The following is a 22,398-nucleotide window of genomic DNA, read 5'->3' as shown; positions in this document are numbered from 1 at the left end:
TTCTTAGAATAGTTAGAAAATAAAAGTTATGTTTTAATATCTTCATAATAACAAAACTATAAATAAAGAGTGCACCAACACAAGAGTCTTCTGTATTTCCCTCTCTCCTTAGGGAAAGAAACCAATTGTTTCTGAGAGAAAATAGACAAAGCCGAAATCTGGACTTTAATGGAATCTAGGCATAGGCCCACATCCACTCCCGACGGCAGAAAAAGCAGGAGACTTCCCAGATGAAATTCCATCGCAGAATATTGTCTGGTCTCACACCAAGAAACATACTTCTTCCATATACGGTGGTAATGTTTAGACGTTACCCCTTTCCTGGCTTGGATCATAGTTGGGATGACCTTGTTAGGAATCCCTCTCCTGGCTAGGATCAGTCGTTCAACCTCAATGCCGTTAAACATAGCTGCGTACGGGCCATGTTGCAGAAGATCCTTGCAAAGAGGCAGTGGCCACAGATCTTCGATCAGCACCTCCAGAAGGTCCACGTACCAGGCCCTACTTGGTCAGTCTGGAGCAATGAGTATTGCTTGAACCATTTCCCTTCTTATTCTTTTTAGAATTCTTGGGATCAGAGGAAGTGGAGGAAACAAGTACACCATCTGGTAGACCCACGGAGTTGTCAGAGCGTCTACCGCCAATGCTTCTGGGTCTCTCGACCTGGAACAATACCGCCTGAGCTTCTTGTTGAGACGAGAGGCCATCATGTTGATTTGTGGATATCCCCACCGACGTGTCAAGCACCTGAACACTTCTAGGTGAAGGCTCCACTCCCCCGGGTGCAGGTCGTGTCTGCTGAGGAAGTCTGCTTCCCAGTTGTCTACTCCCGGAATGAAGACCGCCGACAACGGCACGGCATGTTTTCCGCCCAGAGGAAACTTTTTGACACCTCTGACATTGCTGCTCTGCTTTTCGTTCCGCCCTGCCAGTTTATGTACGTGACCGCCGTTATATTGTCCGACTGGACTTGAATGGCTTGATTCCGAAGTAGGGATGAGGCCTGCAGAAGGGCGTTGTAGATAGCCCTGAGTTCCAGGATGTTTATTGGAAGGACGACTTCCTGACATGACCATATTCCTTGAAACTGCACCTCCTGGGTGACTGCTCCCCAACCTCTGAGGCTTGCATCCGTGGTTAGCAGAATCCAATTCTGAATCCCGAACCTCCGACCCTCGACGAGGTGAGAAGTCTGTAGCCACCACAGAAGGGAGATCCTGGCTCTTGGCGACAGATGGATCCTCTGGTGCATGTAAAGATGAGCTCCGGACCATTTGTCCAATAGATCTAGCTGGAAGGGTCTCGCATGTAACCTTCCGTACTGAGTGCCCCGTGAGAGGCCACCATTTTCCCTAGAAGGCGAATGCACTGATGCACCGAGATTCGGGTTGGCTTCAGGACAGCCCGAACCATCGACTGCATTTCCATAGCCTTCTCCACAGGAAGGAACACTCTCTGAGATTCCGTGTCCAGTATCATTCCCAGAAAGGAAAGTCTCTGCGTCGGTTAAAGGTGAGATTTTGGCAAGTTCAGAATCCACCCATGATCCAGGAGTAGTCTGGTTGAGAGGCGAATACTGTCCAACAACCGCTCCCTGGACAGTGCCTTTATCAGAAGATCGTCCAGGTATGGAATTTTGTTCACTCCCTGTTTGCGGAGTAGAAACATCATCTCTGCCATCACTTTGGTGAACACTCTCTGTGCCTAGGAGAGACCAAATGGCATGGCCTGGAACTGGTAGTGACAGTCCTGCAGTGCAAACAGTTGATAAGCCGGATGAGGCGGCCAGATCGGAATGTGAAGGTACGCATCCTTGATATCCAGCACCCCCTCCTCCAGCCCTGAGATCACTGCTCTCAGAGACTCCATCTTGAAGTTGAACACTCGTAAGTACGGGTTCAACGACTTGAGGTTCAAAATCGGTCTTACCAAACCGTCCGGTTTCGGTACTACAAACAGGTTGGAATAATATCCCCTGTTTTGCAGGTGACGTGTAACTGGAACAATGACCTGAGTCTATACCAGTTTTTGAATGGCGACCTGTAAAGTTATACTTGCTTCCTGTGAAACTGGTAAGCCTGATTTGAAGAATTTGTGAGGTGGGAGCTCCTGAAATGCCAGTCTGTAGCCCTGGGAAATAAGATCTATGACCCAGGGATCCTGGCACCATGATGTCCAGATGTGACTGAAAATTTTTAGTCAGGCTCCCACCTGCCAATCTTCCAGGCATCGTGGTCCACCGTTATGCTGAAGGCTTTGAGGAAGCAGAACTTGAGCTCTGTTGCTGTGAACCTGCAGTTGCTGGTTCTCGTGGTTTACCTCTAGCGCCTCTGGTGGCTGTAGAAGAACCTCTGGTTTTGCCCTTGAACTTGGCAGTCCAAAAGGACCGTAGATTGGGTCCTGATTAAGCCTTTCTGGCTGGGGGACCTGCAGAAGGAAGATACGTGACTTACCCGCAGTAGCTTTGGAGATCCATTTGTCTAGTTCATCTCCAAATAAGGCCTCTCCTGTGAAGGGTAAGCCTTCCACGCCTTTCCTGGAGTCCGCGTTGGCAGTCCACTGGCGTAGCCATAAGCCTCTGTGTGCGGACACTGTCATAGCATTGGTGCGTGCATTAAGCAAGCCTATTTATTTTATGGCTTCCACCATAAAATTTGCAGAGTCCTGTATATGTTGCAGGAGTAAAATAATCTCCCCCTTAGGCAAGGTACCTAACCCCTCAAGTAGGTTACCCGACAATTTTGCGATGGCCTTAGTAATCCACCCACATGCTAAACCTCTCTAATAGCTTCTATGAGAGCCTCTATTCCCTGTGACAAAGTAGCCTCCCTCACCTCTGCATCCACCTCCCCCTCCTCGTCAGAGTCAGACTGCAGGATATGGGCCAAAGGATGCTTTTGCGGACAAATGGCAGGGGACTGAGACGCTGGTTTGGGTACTGAGTTCACAAAGTCAGTCATCGATTGTCTTAAGTATTGCGTCTCTTTCTCATTGTGGGACAATTTAGTGGAAATATTGGAAATCATTCCCCTAATGGAATCCAGCCAAGCTGGTTCTGCCCTGCTAGCCTGGGCGAGAGCACTGCATTGAGTACACTGCAGTGAACCCCCCTGGAGAAAAGGATCACTGTGCCTTATAAGAAACACACTCTTTGTCTGACATACTGAGTGACAGCACACACACACAAGAACAGGTTAAAAGCACAATTAACCCACAAAGAGCCCTTCAAGAGAGACACAGAGATAGCCTGGAGCCAGCACACAGCACCCTTACTGCTAATGCCAAGCTTAGCCGGGTTGCAGACTAAGTACCCAGATTGGGGACTTAGTACACTAGTAAGCACGTTCCACTCTGCTATGACCAACTGGTACCGCTGAGGTAATCTGTAGTCTATCCGGAGGAGCTGCGCGTCCCTATCAGTCAGCATCTGTGTCCACTGCAGAGTGAAAATGGCGCTGGTGAGCTGCTGGATCTGCTCGTAGTTAAGCCCCGTCCCTACAATGGCGCGCGGTCTTCCCGCTTTTTATATTGGCTGAGGTAATTTTTATGCTTTAAAATGTAGTCCGTCGCCTTTTAAGTCTGTAATGCCAGTCTGGGTACTGTGTACACTCGTTGTGTACTTAAACTCAGTTCGCTCCCTCAGAAGCCGAGCGTCCGCACTGTGTACTGAGTCCCGAAACTCCGCCCCCCATAGAAGCCTTCCTTCTCTGTACCCTCATGGTTCTATAATGGTCGGCGACCCGCTAACCGGGATGCCGACTTAGTTCTCACCACTCTTCTTTCTTTTGGCTCTGATAGGGGTGTCGGCGTGCTGTGGGAATGTACACTTGCCGTGCTGGGGTGTGCGAATAGTTCCCTAAGGAGCTAGTGTTCCGTCAGCAGGGAATGGGACCATTAACCCTTCCAGAGGTTTGGCCATTCCCCCCCCCCCCCCCCTAAGTCCCACGACGCAGGCAGGCTGGTGCCATCCAGTCCTGCCTGGAAACAAACAGAGAAAATAAATGCAGTAAAGTCTTCAGGATTTTCCATGCGACGTGACCGGCTCCTCCGGGCACATTTTCTAAACTGAGTCTGGTAAGAGGGGCATAGAGGGAGGAGTCAGCACTCACTATCAAATTCTTAAAGTGCCCAAGGCTCCTAGTGGACCAGTCTATACCCTATGGTACTACATGGATTCCCAGTATCCTCTAGGACGTAAGATAAATATTTGTTATGGTAGACTTACCGTTGATAACACTATTTCTTCTAAGTCCACAGGATAACATTGGGATATGAGGTAGTGACAGCGGATTGGCACCAAACGATTAAAGCTTTCGGCCTCCCAGCATGCAACGGACCCGTCCCTATATCCCTGCCTTCTGGCTCAGGCAAATCCGTTGTTTTTCCAAAGCTCAAGGCATGAGCATCATAGAGAGTCCTAATCAGGCGAGAAGAACACACATGCACATCCTTCCGTACAAGAAGGAAGAGGTTAGTGAGTAAAAGAATCCTCAAATGAGGTGTGTCAGGGTGGGATCCCTGTAGATCCTGTGGACTTAGGAGAAATAGCGTTATAAGCAGTAAGTCTGCCATAACTATTATTTCTCCGTCAGGGTCCACAGGATAACACTGGAATGTTCCAAAGCAATTTACTACTGGGGATGCTCCTGATTGGACAGGAGAATCCTTCGCCCAAATTCAGCGTCCTGAGAGGCAAAGGTATCAAAGGCATAATGTCTAATGAATGTGTTAATGGAAGACCATGTGGCTGCCTTACATATCTGTTCTGCTGAAGCACCACGCTGTGCTACCCATGATGGACCTACCTTACGAGTAGAGTGAGCAGAGACATTAGCCGGAAAAGGGAGATCAGCTTGAGAATATGCTTTTGAAATCGTCATCCAAAGCCATCTCCCCAGTGTCTGCTTATCAGTAGGCCATCCTCTCTTGTGAAATCCGTAGAGAACAAAGAGAGTGTCTGTTTTTCCGATGGCACTGGTACGATTCATGTAGAACCTTAAGGCACGGACTACGTCCAACGATGCATCTCCCACAGAAAAGTCCGGCCCCTGGAAGGCCGGGACTACAATTTCTTCGTTGAGGTGGAATTTAGACACCACCTTAGGAAGATACCCAGATTTGGTTCTGAGAACCTCTCTATCTGGATAAAAAAAACAGAAAAGGAGGGCGACATAATAATGCCTCTAAATCTGAAAATTCTTCTAGCTGAAACAATAGCCAGTAGAAAGAGAACTTTAGTTGTCAACCATTTAAGATCCACTTGCTTCAGTGGTTCAAATGGGGCAACTTGAAGGGCCATTAGGACTAAACTGTAGTCCCAAGGCACTGTAGGAGGAACAAAAGGAGGTTGAATCTGCAGCAATCCCTGGAAATAAGTGCGCACATCATGTAGGTTAGCAAATTTCTTTTGGAACCATACAGTCAATGCTGACACCTGCAATCTCAAGGAAGCCACCTTGTTCATTCCTGCCTGAAAGAATGCTAAGACTCTGGAAACTCTTAAAGACCTAGGGTCAAATTTCCGGACACTGCACCACTGAATATAGGCTTTCCATGTTCGGTGATAAATGCGAGCTGAGGAAGGTTTCCTTGCTCTGAGCATAGTTTGAATTACCTGTTGAGAGACTCTTCTTGCCTTCAGGATGGAAGTCTCAAGAGCCACGCAGTCAAAGACAGTCGAACCAGGTGCTTGTGATACCAAGAACCCTGAGACAGTAGATCTGGACATTGATGGAGTAGGAATGGAGCATCCATCGACATCCTCTACAGAGCTGTGTACCAATGTCTTCTGGGCCAAGCTGGAACTATTAGTATCACGGCGCCCCTTCCTTGTTTTGCCTTTGGCATCACCCTGGTAATAGGGCGATTGGTGGAAACATACAAGCCAGACGAAAGTCCGATCTCACTGACAGGGCATCCACAAAGGTCAATTTGGGATCCTTTGTTCTTGACCCGTATGCAGGGACTTTGTTGTTCTGACGGGACACCAGGAGATCTATCTCCGGTAACCCCCACTTGTCTACCAGAGTTTGGAAGACCTCTGGCTGTAAATCCCATTCGTTTGCATGAATGGCGTGTCGAATGAGAAAACCTGCTTCCCTGAACACTGCAGACAAGGCTGGATAATGAAGTTCTGCCCACTTTGATGTGTGACTTACCTCCTTTATTGCTTTTTGGCTGCGAGTTCCTCCCTGATGGTTGAGGTACGCTACTGCTGTTGCATTGTCTGAGCGGATTTGAACTGGTTTCCCCTGAAGGATGTCCTTTGCCTGAATAAGTGCCATATATATGGCCCGAAGTTCCAATATTTTTATTGGCAGGCAACTTTCTTCGTTGGTCCACTGGTCCCTGAAGGCTGGCATCCATTGTCAGAATTTCCCAATCTGATATCCAAAAGGTTCTCCCTTTGTCCAGATGGGATGTCTGTAGCCACAAGGCTAATGACCTCCTTACTTCCAGAGGACGTACCATAGTCTGCGTTTTTATTGTCTGATGAAAACCATTCCATTTGGAAAGGATCAGACGTTGCAGAGGCCTCGAGTGGAACTCAGCATACTCCACCATGTCGAATGTCGACACCATCAATCCCATCACACGCATTGCTACGTGAATGGATACCCTTTGACTGTGTAGCAGCTCCTGAATCCTTGAATGAACTTTGGATATTTTGTTCAGAGGTGAAATGACTCTCTGAAGAACCAAATCCAACACAGTCCCCAAGAGAGTCATCCATTGTGACGGAACAAGGGACGACTTTGCCCAATTTATGAGCCAACCGTGTCGCTGTAAACAAACTATTGTCTGTTGCAGATGACACAGAAGCAATTCCTGAGATTGTGCCAGGCTTAATAAATTGTCGAGGTATGGAAAAATCTTTATCCCCTGCTGATGGAGATAAGCTGCCATTACCACCATAATTTTGGTGAATACTCTGGAAGCTGTGGCCAGTCCAACTGGCAGGGCCTGAAACTGAAAATGTTGGAGGATAGTAAATCTGAGATAGCGCTTATGGGACAGTGCTACTGTATAGGAACATGTAGGTTAGCATCCTGGATATCTAGGGATACAATAAAATCCTCTGGCTCCATGGCCAAAATAATGGAACGTAAAGTCTCCATATGAAACCTAGGTACCCAAATGTACTTGTTCAGCACTTTGAGATTGAGTATGGGCCAGAACGACCCATTTGGCTTCTGGACTAGAAACAGGTTCTAATAAAAACCTTGTCCCTGTTGCGCAGGGATTATCACTCCTGACTGAAGCAACTTCTGAACTGTCTCTTGCAAAGCCCTGGCCTTTGTTCCCACTGAAGACGGGCTGATAGAAAAGAACCTTTGTGGAGGGTGTTTCTTGAAAGCAAATACATAACCATGAGATACAGCTTCTTGCACCCAGGCAACTGTGGTAGACTGCTGCCAGATCTGTGCAAACTGAAGAAGTCGGCCTCCCAGCCTCGGGTCCCCAAGGTGGAGGCCCGCAACATCAGGCTGATGGCTTATCTTCTGATTTGGAAGCCAGTCCTCTGGTAGCCCAATGCTTTTTAGTCTTATCAGAATTGTCAGATTGAGACTGTTTGCCATAACCCTTTCCTTTTGCTTTTCCTCGAGTCCGAAAAGGCGGAAATCTGGGCTTGAATTTGGGTGTGGAAGGAAACTTTACTTTCTTGGAATCTGCTTCTGACTCCAAAATACTGTTTAATTCTTTACCAAAAAGAATATTTCCAGTAAAAGGCAAAGACTCCAGAACCTTCTTGGATTCTGAGTCAGCTTTCCATGTACGTAGCCAAACCGCTCTGCCAGCTACTACTGCTGAGGCTGATGCCTGAGAGGCAATTTGTTTTTTCATGTCTATGTGATTTACTCACCATCGGCCTTTCAGCCTGTCTTTGTTGAGAGGTTGCCGATTCCTGAGCTGAATGTGATAAATCCCAGGAGGAATGTTGCATGTAAGGGTTAATCGGGTAACCTATCCCTGGTATAGGAGCTGGCATTATCCGCTCAGCTATACTGGATAATGTCTGTGCAAAGGTAGCCCATGCGGGTTCAACTTGAAGCTGTGCCTGCCTCGGATTATTTAAGAGGCTTTGGTGAAAGCGAAACAATTTGCACATAATCCATTTTGAACTAGATCCTGAGAGGTTAACCCAGCTTTGCAAGACAAACATGAAATGAGTGTTGGTGCTGCTGTGGAGAGTGTATTCTCCTCACCCTTGCCTCTCTTAGACATGATAAATAAATGACACACCTGTACAGCGTTAACTACACAATTTGTGACTGCAATCACTTTAAATTTTTTTAAAGTAACATACAATACAATCCCTCCCTGCTTTGCACCAGCATTGAGGATCGGAATACACAGAAAAAACTGACAGAAAATAGTAAAGTCAGCAATCACACTAGCAATCAGTCACAGGTTATACATTAGTATAATAAGCAATATGAGCACATAATCAACTACAGATATATTTCAAGTATGTAGGAGAAACATTACTGCATTACCTTATATAGGAGTTTAAACGTATTCAGTCGCACAGCGAAAGAAAACCACAGTAATAGCTTACAGACTAATATGCATCAGACACTTATCCAACTATTCGTACTCAAAGGTACTGTAGATAGAGACTATGGGGGACATTTACTAAGCAGTGATAAAAGTGGAGAAGTGAGCCAGTGGAGAAGTTGACCATGGCCACCAATCAGCTGCTCTGTATACTTTTATAGTATGCAAATTATAAATGTTACGTTAATGCTGATTGGTTGCCATGGGCAACTTCTCCACTGGTTCACTTCTCCACTTTTATCACTGCTTAGTAAATATTCCCCTTAGTGCTGTATCACCCGGCTCAGGAGAGTGGGATACAGGGAGACTTCACCCCACTTCCAGGATCGATCAATATGTTAGTGAACGCTGAGTGGATCCAGACGCTATTAGTGTACACAATCGCCACGTGAACCTACAGTGAACACAGACGCCCAAGTGAACACTGACATACCAGTCACACAGCCACCTATGCTGCGACTGGGTCCTTTTATATAGCCAGCATCTCAGACGGAAGTGGGAAACTCGGAGGAAACTGGTCATGAACCGGAGGGAGGGCGACCAAGGGAGCATCTTACTCCCCACTGCTGACATCAACCCTAGGGATCGCTGCCTCATACTACCCCTAGAGCCTATGAACCCTGAATCCTAGTGCTGGTGCACCCGAGGTGGCAGCCGCGACAGAGACTGTTTGGTAGTCTCCATACCGAAACAGTGCGGCTGTGTCACGCATTTTCTCTACTAAGCTGAATCGATGCCTTACCTTCTCCCCGTGCTCCGGCCATAGCCTAGTAACGTCTGCTGGATTGCTAGTACATCCTACACAGATGCCTGCCAACACAGCACTGTACATGTGGGTAAGCGTTGTCGCGACCCGGCGGGGAGTTGTTGGAGCGACTCTTTCCAAGGTACATATAAGACGCTTTTCAGAAAGATCGCTCAAAAAAAAAAATAGTAAGACCATAAAAATAAAATAAGAACGCTTATGGCTGCTAAAAACCAGCAGCCCGCTCCTGCTGCACCAAACCCCGCTCCTGCTGCACCAAACAAAAACTGATTTGCCTGAGCCAGAAGGCGGGGGTATAGGGACGGGCCTGTTGTATGAGGCAGAAAGCTTTGATCGTTTGGTGCCAATCCGCTGTCGCTTCCTCGTATCCCAATGTTATCCTGTGGACCCTGCCGGAGAAAACAACATTAACAGCTGCCTCAGGTAGCGGATCTCTAATAGAATAGCTCTGTGAACTTTACCCATGAGAACAGACGGCACAACACAAAGCATGGGTAACTGAATCTACCCTGATGAATTCACTAAAAAAGGAGATTTATGGTAAGAACTTACCTTGTTAAATCTCTTTCTGCGAGGTACACTGAAATCCACAGGGAATAACATCAGGGGTGTAGAGTAGGATCTCGAGCCGAGGCACCAACAGGCTAAAAGCTTTGACTGTTCCCAAGAATGCATAGCGCCGCCTCCGGGTCATTCCATATCAAATCAACTCAAAAAAACATAAAAATTTTACTGACCCTCTCTGATTTTTATGAAATTTGGTGTACCAGTAGGATGGGGGGAAAAACTAGTGTAATCTACACCAAATTTCAACAGCATAGGTTGGATATTTTTGGAGGTGGAACCATTTAAAAATTACCAAAATATGCTAATTTACTGCCGCAGGGGTCTTTTCGTTTGCCTGTAACTTGAGTTCTAAGTAAGACAGAAAGATAAAATTAGTGTCATTTTGAAGCTTATGACTAGATCTTTTCACTTCAATTTTAATTTAGTAAGATAGTACTTCACATAGATACGGAGAGCCCGTACCACATCCAAAGACAATCTCTTGGTTAAGGTGGAAAGAAGACACCACCTTAGGTAGATGACCAGGGTGCATTCTAAGAACTGCCCGGTCATGATGAAAAATCAGAAAGGGAGACCTACAGGATAATGCACCGAAGTCTGAAACCCGTCTAGCAGAGGCAATAGCCAGTAAAAACAAGACCTTAAGCGTAAGCCATTTGAGGTCCACAGACTCAAGAGGTTCAAACGGAGACTCTTGTAGGGCAATCAGAACAACCGACAAATCCCAAGGAGCCACAGGAGGAACATAGGGAGGTTGAATCCGAAGAACACCCTGAGTGAATGTGTGAACATCAGGAAGAGTCCCAATTTTTCTCTAAAACCAAACCGACAAGGCAAAAATATGAACCTTGAGGCAAGCCAGATGAAGGCCTAAGTCCAGGCCCTGTTGCAGAAAAGCCAAAAGAATGGCAGTACTGAACTTGAAAGCATCACAATTCTTAGCGGCAGGTGAAGTAAGAATTCCAGACCCTATGATAAATACGGGCAGAAGCCGGCTTACGGGCCTTCAACATAGTTTGAATGACCGCCTCAGAAAAACCTTTGGCGCTCGGGACTGAAGTTTCAAGAGCCACGCCATCAAAGCCAGCCGGGCCAAATCTTTGTAGACACAGGGGCCCTGAACAAGGAGGTCTGGTCATTGCGGAAGCAGAAGAGGATGCTCTAACGAGAGACCCTGTAGGTCTGAGAACCAATGCCGTCTGGGCCACCCTGGAGCTATCAGAAGTAGGAGTCCTCCTTCTTGCTTGAACTTCCTTATTACTCTGGGCAGAAGTGACACCGGAGGGAACACGTACCGCAGCCGAAAGTTATATGGAATTGCCAGTGCGTCCACGAACGCTGCTTGAGGATCCCTTGTCCTTGCTCCAAAGACCGGAACCTTGTGATTGTGTCGAGACGCCATCAGGTCTACATCTGGTAGCCCCCACTTTTCCACTAGGAGCTGAAATATTTCCGGATGAAGGCTCCACTCACCGGCGTGTACATCCTAACGACTGAGAAAGTCCGCTTCCCAGTTGAGGACTCCCGGAAAGAACACTGCCGATACGGCTTGCAGATGGCGTTCCGCCCAGCGAAGAATCTTTGACACTTCCAACATTGCCATGCGGATTTGAGTGCCACCTTGATGATTTATGTACGCCACCGTGGTGGCGTTGTCTGACTGTATTTAAACAGGCCTGTTCCGTACCAGAGGCAGGGCTAGGATCAGCGCATTGAACACTGCCCGTAATTCCAGAATGTTTATCGGGAGGCTAGACTCCTCCCAGGTCCACCGACCCTGAAGAGAGTGTTGCTCCAACACCGCACCCCAACCCCTCAGACTGGCATCCGTCGCCAGAAGGACTTAGTTGGAGATCCACAAGGGATGGCCCCTGCTCAACTGCTGGTCCTGTAGCCACCACGTTAGCGACAGACGCACCACCAGAGGCAAGGAGATCATGTGAGACCTAATCCGGTGAGTCAGGCCGTTCCACTTGGCCAGAATCAGTTTCTGGAGAGGGCGGGAATAAAATTAAGCGTACTCTACTATGTCGAAAGCCAACACCATGAGGCCTAGTACTTGCATCGCCAAGTGTATCGACACACGCGGGCGAGACAGGAAGCATCTTATTCTGTCCTGAAGGTTCAGGACCTTTTCCTGGGACAACAACAACCGCTGGCTGTGAGTGTCCAACAGTGCCCCCAGGTTCACCATGCTCTGAGCAGGGACCAGGGATGATTTCTTCCAGTTGATGAGCCACCTGTGGGCTTGCAGAAACTGGACCGTCAAATCCAGATGATGGAGGAGAACTTCTGGTGAATTGGCCAGGATCAGCAAGTCGTCCAGATACGGCAGGATCCTGATACCCCGACGGCGGAGTAAAGCCGCCATCACCGCCATGACTTTGGTGAACATTCACGGAGCTGTTAGTCCAAAAGGCAAGGCCCGGAATTGATAATGTAGGAACCGCAGGTACTGCTGGTGCGACATTGCAACAGGAATATGTAGGTAAGCATGTCCAGGGATACCACACAGTCCCCGGGCTCCAAAGCCAGAACAATACAGCGAAGAGTCTCCATATGGAACTTGGATACTCGCACAAATTTGTTCAAAGACTTGAGGTTGAGAATGGGCCGTGAGGACCCTTTCGGTTTCGGGACTAGGAACAGCATTGAATAGTACCCCCTGCCTCTCTGAGCCAGAGGCACCGGCACTACCACTGCCGTGTCCAGGAGGGATCGTACCAACACCTGTAGAGACTTTGCTTTCATCGGATCCGAACGGGTGTTTGTTGAGCAAAACTGACGAGGGGGACGCTTCTGGAAGGAGATGGCGTATCTGTAAGTGACGACTTCCCATACCCAGGCGTCCGAAGTGGTCTGTAACCGTGCCTGAGCAAACCCTAGAAGTCGGCCTCACACCCTGGGATCCCCCAGGGGGAATCCCGGCCCGTCATGCAGCAGGCTTGTCAGATTTGGAAGCAGGCTGACGGGCAGCCCAGGCTCTTTTAAGCTTGGGCTTACTGGTCTTGGAAGTGCGTGACTGTTTCGGGTATGCCTGACCCTTTGCTTTACCTGGAGGTTGAAAGGAATGAAAGGAAGTACTCTTAGCCTTCGGAGCTGAAGGAGCAGTACTAGGCAGACATGCAGTCTTAGCAGAGGCAAGATCAGCAACAATTTTGCTGAGGTCTTCACCAAAACGAATATTCCCCTTAAAAGGGAGAACCTCCACGGTTTTCTTAGAGTCCAGATCCACAGACCAGGACTGTAACCACAGGATCCGGCGAGCCAGAATGGATGTAGTAGTCGCTTTGGCCGTCAGAACACCAGCATCAGAAGTCACCTCCTGAATGTATTGAGAAGCCGTAACAATATACGAGAGACATTGTTTAGCATTATCAGGAAAGTTAGAAGGCAATTCCGCTTCCACCTCCTGAACCCAAGCTGTGATGGCTTCAGCAGCACAAGAGGCCGCAATAGTAGGTCTATGCACAGCTCCAGCGAGAGTATAAATAGACTTCAAGCAACCCTCCACACGCTTATCCGTGCGTTCTTTCAGAGGAGTGACGGTAGTGAGCAGAGCAGAAGAAACTACCAACCGTGCGACTTGTGAGTCCACTGGAGGTGGTGTATCCCAATTTTTACTTAGCTCTGCGGCAAGAGGATAGCGAGCTAGCATCTTCTTATGAGGTGTAAACTTTTTCCCTGGACACTCCCAGGATTCCTGACGTATGTCAACCAAGTGGTCAGAATGAGGTAAAACAAGTTTAGCGACCTTCTGACGTTTGAAGCTATCAGGTTTCTTCGATGATGACACAGAACCTCAAGAGGCATCTATTTGGAGAATCAGCCTGATAGCCTCCAAGAGATCAGGAACATCCACCTGTGAAACAGATTCCCCATCAGAAGTATCTGCATCAGTGTCTGAGGGGTCAGTATACACACCCTGTTAATCAGAAGAGGTATCTGGAACATGAGTGGATTGCGAGGAAGTAAGGGCACGCTTAGAGGGCCCCTTGGCCTTAGGCGGGCGAGGGCCAGGTATCTGCTTAGCCACTGTCTGATGGAATTGCTGTAACTGAGTGGACAGAGTATCTGTCCGTGGCGGATTAACCGCAGGGACAAATTGTGGCTATAAAGGCACAGGTGGTCCCACAGGGGGTGTGAGTCTAGTTACAAGCGTATTCAGTAATGTAGAGAAAGTAGCCCCAGGTGGGTCTGAATGTGCCCCTATTGCTACAACCTGACTGGGGGGTAAAGAGCCCCCAGCACTTGAGCCCTCAGCTGCAGTGTTATCCACTAAGGGGTCCATGACGTCACCATCGCGACTGGCGGGATCAGCTACGGAACCATTGCCCCTTGTAGCCGACATGATAGGAAGGCTAATCCAAGGGCAATGCAGTACAATTAATGCAGAAAATGTACCCAAACAAGTACCCCCTGTACAGTGTAATGCACAAACAGAGGATTCAAGTGGCAAATGGTGACTGAAAAGCACAGGGAAAAATACTATACAAGTATATCCTGTGAAAAACACCTATATTAACCAAAAGCCCTGACGCACTTAGCCCCCCCTCAGGGTAGAGAATATAGGGTTAGCACTTATGAGATAGATACACGGAGTAGATATCACACAGCAGCTATATGCACACACACAGTCACATAAACAATGCAGAAGTTAAGACAAACAATAAAACTGCACTGGACTAGCAATACTAAGTAATACTAAGTAAAGCTATATATGTCACTAGATATAACAATGCACAGTAAAGACTGGATGTATATCACAGGGAAACAAGACAAACGGCTGCGCTGTATATCAGGAAAATGAATAAATATACTAAACAGAGAGCCAACGTATAAATGACAATATTTATTAATAAAAAATTATGCTGATGGTATAATAAAAAAGAGTCACTAATATAGTGAACCTATGATGACTTATAATAGCTCAGGATCAATATGTTAAACGTAACCTTAATGGAGAAGTTCCGTGTTCCACTTGGTGCAGTTGGTTACTGTTGAATAATAAGATGCACAAAGAATGTCCCAGTAGAATGTAGGTCCCTCAATTTAGGGTAAATCTCGATACCTCTCCGGTGGGCTGGTAAAAGCTGAGCGTCCTCGGCTTAGATGTCCTGCAGTGCCCACATACGCTATGCAGCAGGAGGGGCGATTACCGTCTTTCTCACACACTGGCTGATGTGGCGTGTTTTCTTAAGCCGCTAATAACGGAAGCTGTGAGCGGAGGGTGCAGTGGGGATCGATGTGCACCTGATGATTACACCTGTGCTAGGTGTGAATGAAGGCGGGTCCTGACGCGTTTCGTCACGCTCCACGTGACTTTTTCAAAGGTAGAGGAGCGTGACACCCGCCAGTGTGTGAGAAAGACGGTAATCTCCCCTCCTGCTGCATAGCGTATGTGGGCACTGCAGGACATCTAAGCCGAGGACGCTCGGCTTTTACCAGCCCACCAGAGAGGTATCGAGATTTACCCTAAATTGAGGGACCTACATTCTACTGGGACCTTCTTTGTGCATCTTATTATTCAACAGTAACCAACTGCACCAAGTGGAACACGGAACTTCTCCATTAAGGTTACGTTTAACATATTGATCCTGAGCTATTATAAGTCATCATAGGTTCACTATATTAGTGACTCTTTTTTATTATACCATCAGCATAATGTTTTATTAATAAATATTGTCATTTATACGTTGGCTCTCTGTTTAGTATATTTATTCATTTTCCTGATATACAGCGCAGCCGTTTGTCTTGTTTCCTTTGTTGCTACCCCAATACCACACATAGTATTCCGGCAAGCGCAGTATCCCAGGAATTGTTATTTTTAGATGTGTATCATCATCAGTATATTTCATACAATTTGATGATTAGGCGCTGTTTTAGCAGTTTTTTTGTTCTGTTCTTTTATATCGGTATATCACAGGGAACTTGTACCAGATTACCCTGTCACAATGCACTATTTCTTAACTAACACTGCCAAAAGACATATAGAATACTTAAGTGTCCTGCAAATGCACAGCGTTGACTACAGAGGCGGTTTTGCAGAGGAGGTTTTGCCCATGCAGTCCCAGAGCAGCTCCAGCATGTGTGGTGGCGCCAAACACTGCCACAGGTAATGAGGGAGAAGATATATGCAGCTCCAGGGTGTGAACATTTATATAAAATGGCGCCTGGGGCAGGGAGAAGGCTACAGGCCGGAGCCATATCCCCTAGCTGGACTTCCTCACCGGGTACTGCGGGCCCTTGTAAAACGGGTTAAAACCCGACCTGTGCCCTTGCCTTGGTGGTCTAGTGGGGTCCCTGTACCAACACAGTGCCCACGCCAGCGCGTGCGGCCTGCCTCTCACAGGCCGCGCCGGATCGTGGTTTGGGCGGGTCCCGCTTGGGGGACCCCCTTACCTCTTCCCTGATGCGGCCATGCAATCCTGGAGAGCAGCGGTGGATGTGTGTGCTACGCACCGGGAACCGGAGCCTTCCGCTGTAAGTACCCGGCAACCAGGGACACGGGAGTATACAGCGCCGCCAGGAGAGGTGATGGAGCCGCAGCATTTAATGTCAGACTGACATCCAGCACTTATCAGTGCTATGCTGCGGTCCTTGAAGTCTTCAGTCTTCAGCAAAAAAGCTATTTCCAGAGCTGCTTGGAGCAGCCCACCTGTTAGTGATCCTGCCTGCAGGGCACCAACTTACAAACTGAGCTCCAGTACCTGGAGGCAGGGATATAGAGGAGGCGGTGCTATGCAGCCTGTTCGAGCCTCGGATCAAGATCCTACTCTACACCCACAATGTTATTCCCTGTAGAATACTAGTATACCCCGCTGTAGAAATAGGAATTTAATACCTACCGGTAATTCCTTTTCTCGTAGTCCGTAGTGGATACTGGGAATGTACTTTAGTACCATGGGGTATAGATCGGGTCCACTGGAGTCTGGCACTTTACGAAAACATTAGTGTGTGCTGGCTTCTCCCCTCTATGCCCCGCCTAGCAGACTCAGTCTAGGAAAACTGTGCCCGAGGTGACGGACATACCATGAGAGAAAGAATACACAACAAGATGGCGGTGAGGTAACGAACCAACACACAACAGTAACAAAAGATAGCAGCGCTAAGCAGAACAGAGGATAGCCACGCTAACTATAACAAGGATAGCAACGCTAATCAAACATGGAACAGGGACAGCATCAGTAGACCCAACCAAGAACACTTACAACCAGGTAAGCAGGAACACGAAGCACTGAGGCAGGCGCCCAGTATCCACTACGGACTACGAGAAAAGGAATTACCGGTAAGTATTAAATTCCTATTTTCGCTAACGTCCTAGTGGATACTGGGAATGTACTTTAGTACCATGGGGAAGTCCCAAAGCTCCCAGAACGGGTGGGAAAGTGCTGAGAACCCAGCAAAACTGTCTGACTAAACTGAAGGTCATCACTGGCCAAGGTGTCAAACCTATAGAACTTAGCAAACGTGTTCGACCCTGTCCAAGTAGCTGCACGGCACAACTATAGTGCCGAGACACCCCGGGCAGCCACCCAGGAATAACCGAAAGCTCTTGTGGAGTGGGACTGGACAGAACTCAGTAGCGGCAATGCTGGCGAAGAATAGGCTTGTTGAATGGTCAATCTAAGATGACGAGCAATGGACTGCTTTAGAGGCAGGACATCCAATTTTGGTAGCGTCATAAAGGACAAAAAGCGCGTCAGATTTCCTGTTACGGGCTGTTCTCCTGACGTAAATCCTCATAGCCCTCACAACATCCAAGGACTTTGGAGCAACCGCCATATCTGACATTTTCCGAACCACAATCGGTTGATTTATGTGAAAGGCCGAAACCACCTTTGCCAAAAACTGCGGGCGAGTCCTGAGCTCCGCCCTATCCTCATAAAATATCAAATACAAGATAAGGCCCCCAGTTTAGACACCCACCTAGCAGAACCTAGAGCCAGCAACATGACTGTCTTCTAAGTAAGATATTTCAGATCCACCCTGTGTAAGCGTTCAAACCAGTCCGATTGGAGAAAGTTTAAGACCACACTGAGATCCCACGGAGCCGTGGGAGGGACAAAGGGTGGTTGAATGCAGAGAACCCCCTTCAGAAATGTCTGTACTTCCGGAAGCACCGCCAGCTGTTTCTGTAAGAAGATGGAGAGAGCAAAAATCTGAACCTTGATGGAGCCTAACCTCAGTCCCATATCCATGCCTGCTAGCAGGAAGAGCAGAAAACGGCCATGCCGAAACTCCGCAGGAGAATATTTTGTACCCTCACACCAGGAAATATATTTCTTCCAGATACAGTGGTAATGTTTAGACGTGACCACCTTACGGGCCTGGACCATAGTGGAGATAACCTTGGACGGAAGACCATTCCCGGCTAGAATCTCTCTCTCTCAACTTCCAAGTCGTCAAACGTAGCCGCAGTAAGTCTGGATAAACGAAGGCCCTTGTTGAAGAAGGTCCTTGAGAAGAGGCAGAGGCCAGGGTTCCTCCAGGGACATAGACAGGAGGTCCGTATACAAGGCCCATCAAGGCCAATCTGGGGCAATCAGAATTGCCTGAACTCTTTCCCTGTTTAGAACTCTGGGAATGAGGGGAATTGGAGGAAACAAGTACACGAACTGGTAAGACCACGGAGCCGTCAGAGCATCCACTGCTGTAGCCTGCGGATCCCTTGTCCTGGAACAGTAACGATGGAGCTTCTTGTTGAGACAAGAAGCTATCAGGTCTATCTGTGGACAGCCCCACAGGTGAACTAGTTGTTGAAACATCTGAGGGTGAAAGCCCCATTCCCCTGGATGGAGGTCATGCCTGCTGAGGAAGTCCGCTTACCAACTGTTCACGCCTGGAATGGATATGGCTGAGACGGCCCTTGCATTGGCCTCCGCCCAGAGGAGTATCCGTGACACCTCTTGCATTGCGGCCTTGCTTTTTGTTCCTCCCTACCGGTTTATGTACGCCACTGCAGTGGCGTTGTCCGACTGTACCTGCATGGCCTGATTTCAGAGAAGATAGGAGGCCTGCAGAAGAGCATTGTAAATTGCCCTGAGTTCCAGAACATTTATCGATAATACAGATTCCTGACACGACCACTTCCCTGGAACTGAGCCCCCTAGGTCACGGCCCCCAAACCTCGGAGGCTGGCATCTGTTGTCAGTAAAGTCCAGGACTAAAAACTGGAACTCAGAGCCTCCACAAGGTGAGAGACTTGTAGCCACCATAACAGGGAGATATGCTTTTGGCAACAGAGCTATACTCTGGTGCATGTGTAGGTGAGACCCTGACCACTTGTTCAGCAGATCCAGCTCGAATGGGCGAGCATAGGAGGCCACCATCTTGCCCAGTAGGCGAATGCAAAGATGAATCGAGATCTTGCGAGGCCTGAGCACAGAGTGGACCATAGCCTGGATTGTCAAAGCTTTGTCCATGGGGAGTAAAACCTTCTGAGCTACCGTGTCCAGTATCATGCCCAGGAACTGCATCCTTTGTGACAGTTCCAGGTGAGACTTCTGGAAATTTAGGATCCACCCGTGGTCCGCATGCAGATGAGCAGTCAAGTCTATGCTGTATAGCAGACGTTCCTTGGAGAATGCCTTTATTAGGAGATGGTCCAAATAGGGGACTACTGTATGTTGACTCCCATCCTGCGCAATTGCAGCATCATCTCCACTATAACTTTTGTGAATACCCTTGGGGCTGTGGAGAGACCAAAGGGTAAGGCCTGAAACTGGAAGTGGTGGTCCAGTACAGCGAACCGGAGGTAAGCCTGATGAGGCCATATGGGGACATGTAGGTAAACATCCTTGACATCCAGGGATACTAGGAACTCCCCCCTCCTCCAGCCCGAAGATCACCGCTCTCAGGGACTCCATCTTGAATTTGAACACGCGTAGATACGGGTTCAGAGATTTTAGGTTCAAGATGAGCCGTACCGAACCGTCCGGTTTCGGTACAACAAAAAGACTGGAGTAAAACCCCCTGTTGTACAACAGGGAAGGTACTGAGACCACAACCCCTGTTCGTAGAAGTTTTTGAATGGCATCTTGCAAGGTAACCCTTGCTATGGGTGAAGCTGGTAAGCTTGACTTGAAGAATCTGGGAGGAGGTAGGGCTTGAAATTCCAACCGGTATCCTTGGGATATGAGTCTTTCACCCAAGGATCACGGCAGGACTGTGCCCACACATTGGGAAAAGTGTTGAAGGCGAGCACCTACCTGAAAATCTCCACACGGAGAGCTTCGTGGATGAGGATCCGGAGGTCTGGTCCAGAGATCCAGCAGCCGCTGGTTTACGGGACTTACCTCGACTTCCTCTGGCGACATTTGAGGCTCCTCTAGCTCTGCCTCTAAATCTGGCCACACGAAAGGACTACAGAGAAGGCCCAGGGTAGGGACGAATACCAAGAGGCGCTGAGGGAGAGAGTCAAGCCTATTTATTATATTATTAGACCATTTTACCATGGCCATTGAAACACAGCCACATGCAATCGTGGGCCTTTGTGCTACGCCCACCGCAGTATATATTGATTTGAGTGTAGTCTCAATCTTGCGGTCAGCTGGGTCTTTGAGAGAGATAGCCCCAGGTACAGGCAGTACTAGTTTAAGTGACAGCCTGTACACTGAAGTATCCACTGACGGGGGAGTTTCCCATAATTTCCTATCCTCAGGAGGGAAAGGAAAGAAATTCAACAACCGCTGAGGAGTTTTGAATTTCTTGTCAGGATTGACCCATGCCTCCCTGGAGGATATGGTTTTACATTAAAATACAATTCCTCTTCTGGTTCTGCCTCCTTATCCGGTATGTTGAGGACCTCTCTAATAGCATCAATCAGGGCCTCAACACCCAGGGACAGAGAATTGACCTCTTCCATATCAACCTCCCCTCATCCAGCTCTGGTAATTTAGTATCCGAGTCAGACTGGAGTGCCTGTGGCAGTGCACGTTTATGCGAGGCCAACAGAGGGGGCTGAGGAGTCTGTCTGTGGTCAGCAGCTTTAACAAACATGTTATCAACAGATTGTTTAACCATCTGTCTTTTTTTTCTAGCAGTAGCTAACTCTGTGTTAATATTATGAATCATGCTTTTGAATGCTTCTAACCACTCAGGTTCCTGCACACTACTACCCTGAGAGGGTATAGAGCATTGGTTATACAGGAGCGACCCTTCTTGGGAGGGAGTAACCTTAGTGTTACATGGGGGGACACAGTCTTTTTCTGGGACATTCTAATGTAGAAACACACAGAGTTATGTGAATAAACACAGTGTAGTGACAACACAGATAGTGAAGCACCACAGCAACCCCAGACAGTCTGAATGGAGTGACACATAGAGGATTGGGACTAGCACACAATACCCAGGCAAAGCAGCACTCACCTGGGTATATTCAATATAAATCAATTTTGTACTGCAGCAGTGTCACCACCGCTGATATGCTCTCCCCTTCCTATAAAACCCCCTGGTACCAGTAAAACTGGTTGTTCAGCAGGGTCTGTAGAGGAGCAGCTCCAACATGCAGCCTTTCAGTCAGCAGCAGCAGGAAATGGCGCCTTTCAGCCTCTGGTCCCGCTCTCCAGGAAGCACCACCTCTTCCATGGTGTGCGGTCCCTGACAAGATTATACTGGCTTTATGTATATATAAAAGGAAGTTGAATAACCCCCTTACAGTGTAAAAGGAAGTTTAATAACACCCTTTGTCATCGCCAGTTTGGGGTCCGCGGTGGGCACCGCAGCTCACAGTCCGTGACCGCCGCGCCCTTAATGCTGCCACATGTCACCGGGGACCCGCTAACCGGGACCCCGGTGTGATCACTCACCGCACCTGTGTCTACTTCAGCATCTGTTAGGGGGTGGCGGCGTGCTGCCGGCATGTGCACACACAGTGTGGTATGTGAAACAGCGCCTCAGGAGCTTAATGTCCTGTCAGCAGGAATTACGAACCAATAACCCTAGGGAGGTTGGTTTGGTCCACCCCTAAGTCCCACGACGCAGGTAGACTGGTTGCCAACCAGTACTACCTGAAAATAACAAACTAAATAACATTTTCGAAGAAAACTCTCTGTAGCTCCAGAGGAAAGCACCCGGCTCCTCCACATTTTTCCTAACTGAGTCTGCTAGGAGGATCATAAAGGAGAGCAGCAAGCACACACTAATGTTTTCTTAAAGTGCCAGGCTCCAGTGGACCCGATCTATACCCCATGGTACAAAAGTACATTCCTAGTACAGGCTGAGTATTCCATATCCAAATATTCCAAAATATGGAATTTTCTGAGTGAGAGTGAGATAGAGAAACATTTGTTTTCTGATGGCTCAATGTACACAAACTCTGTTTAATACACAAAGTTATTCAAATTATTGTATTAAATGACCTTCCGACTGTGAGTATAAGGAGTACATGAAACATAAATGAATTGTGTGTATGTCCACAAACTTTATTTAATGCACAAATTTATTAAAAATATTGACTAAAATTACCTTCAGGTTGTGTGTATAAGGTGTATATGAAACATAAA

At 47.9% G+C, this 22,398-nt stretch overlaps 1 protein-coding gene across 1 annotated transcript in view; it reads right to left on the bottom strand.

Annotated features, from left to right (window-relative positions):
• The window catches only part of LOC134980839 (oocyte zinc finger protein XlCOF6.1-like), a 131,927-nt gene that overhangs the window by 21,836 nt on the left and 87,693 nt on the right, over window positions 1-22,398 (bottom strand). The window lies entirely within an intron of this gene.

This window comes from Pseudophryne corroboree, chromosome 12 (assembly GCF_028390025.1).
Source record: "Pseudophryne corroboree isolate aPseCor3 chromosome 12, aPseCor3.hap2, whole genome shotgun sequence".
Classification (NCBI taxonomy): Eukaryota; Metazoa; Chordata; class Amphibia; order Anura; family Myobatrachidae; genus Pseudophryne; species Pseudophryne corroboree.
Note: the sequence above shows the minus strand (reverse complement) of the source record. Positions and strands in the feature narration are given on the sequence as shown.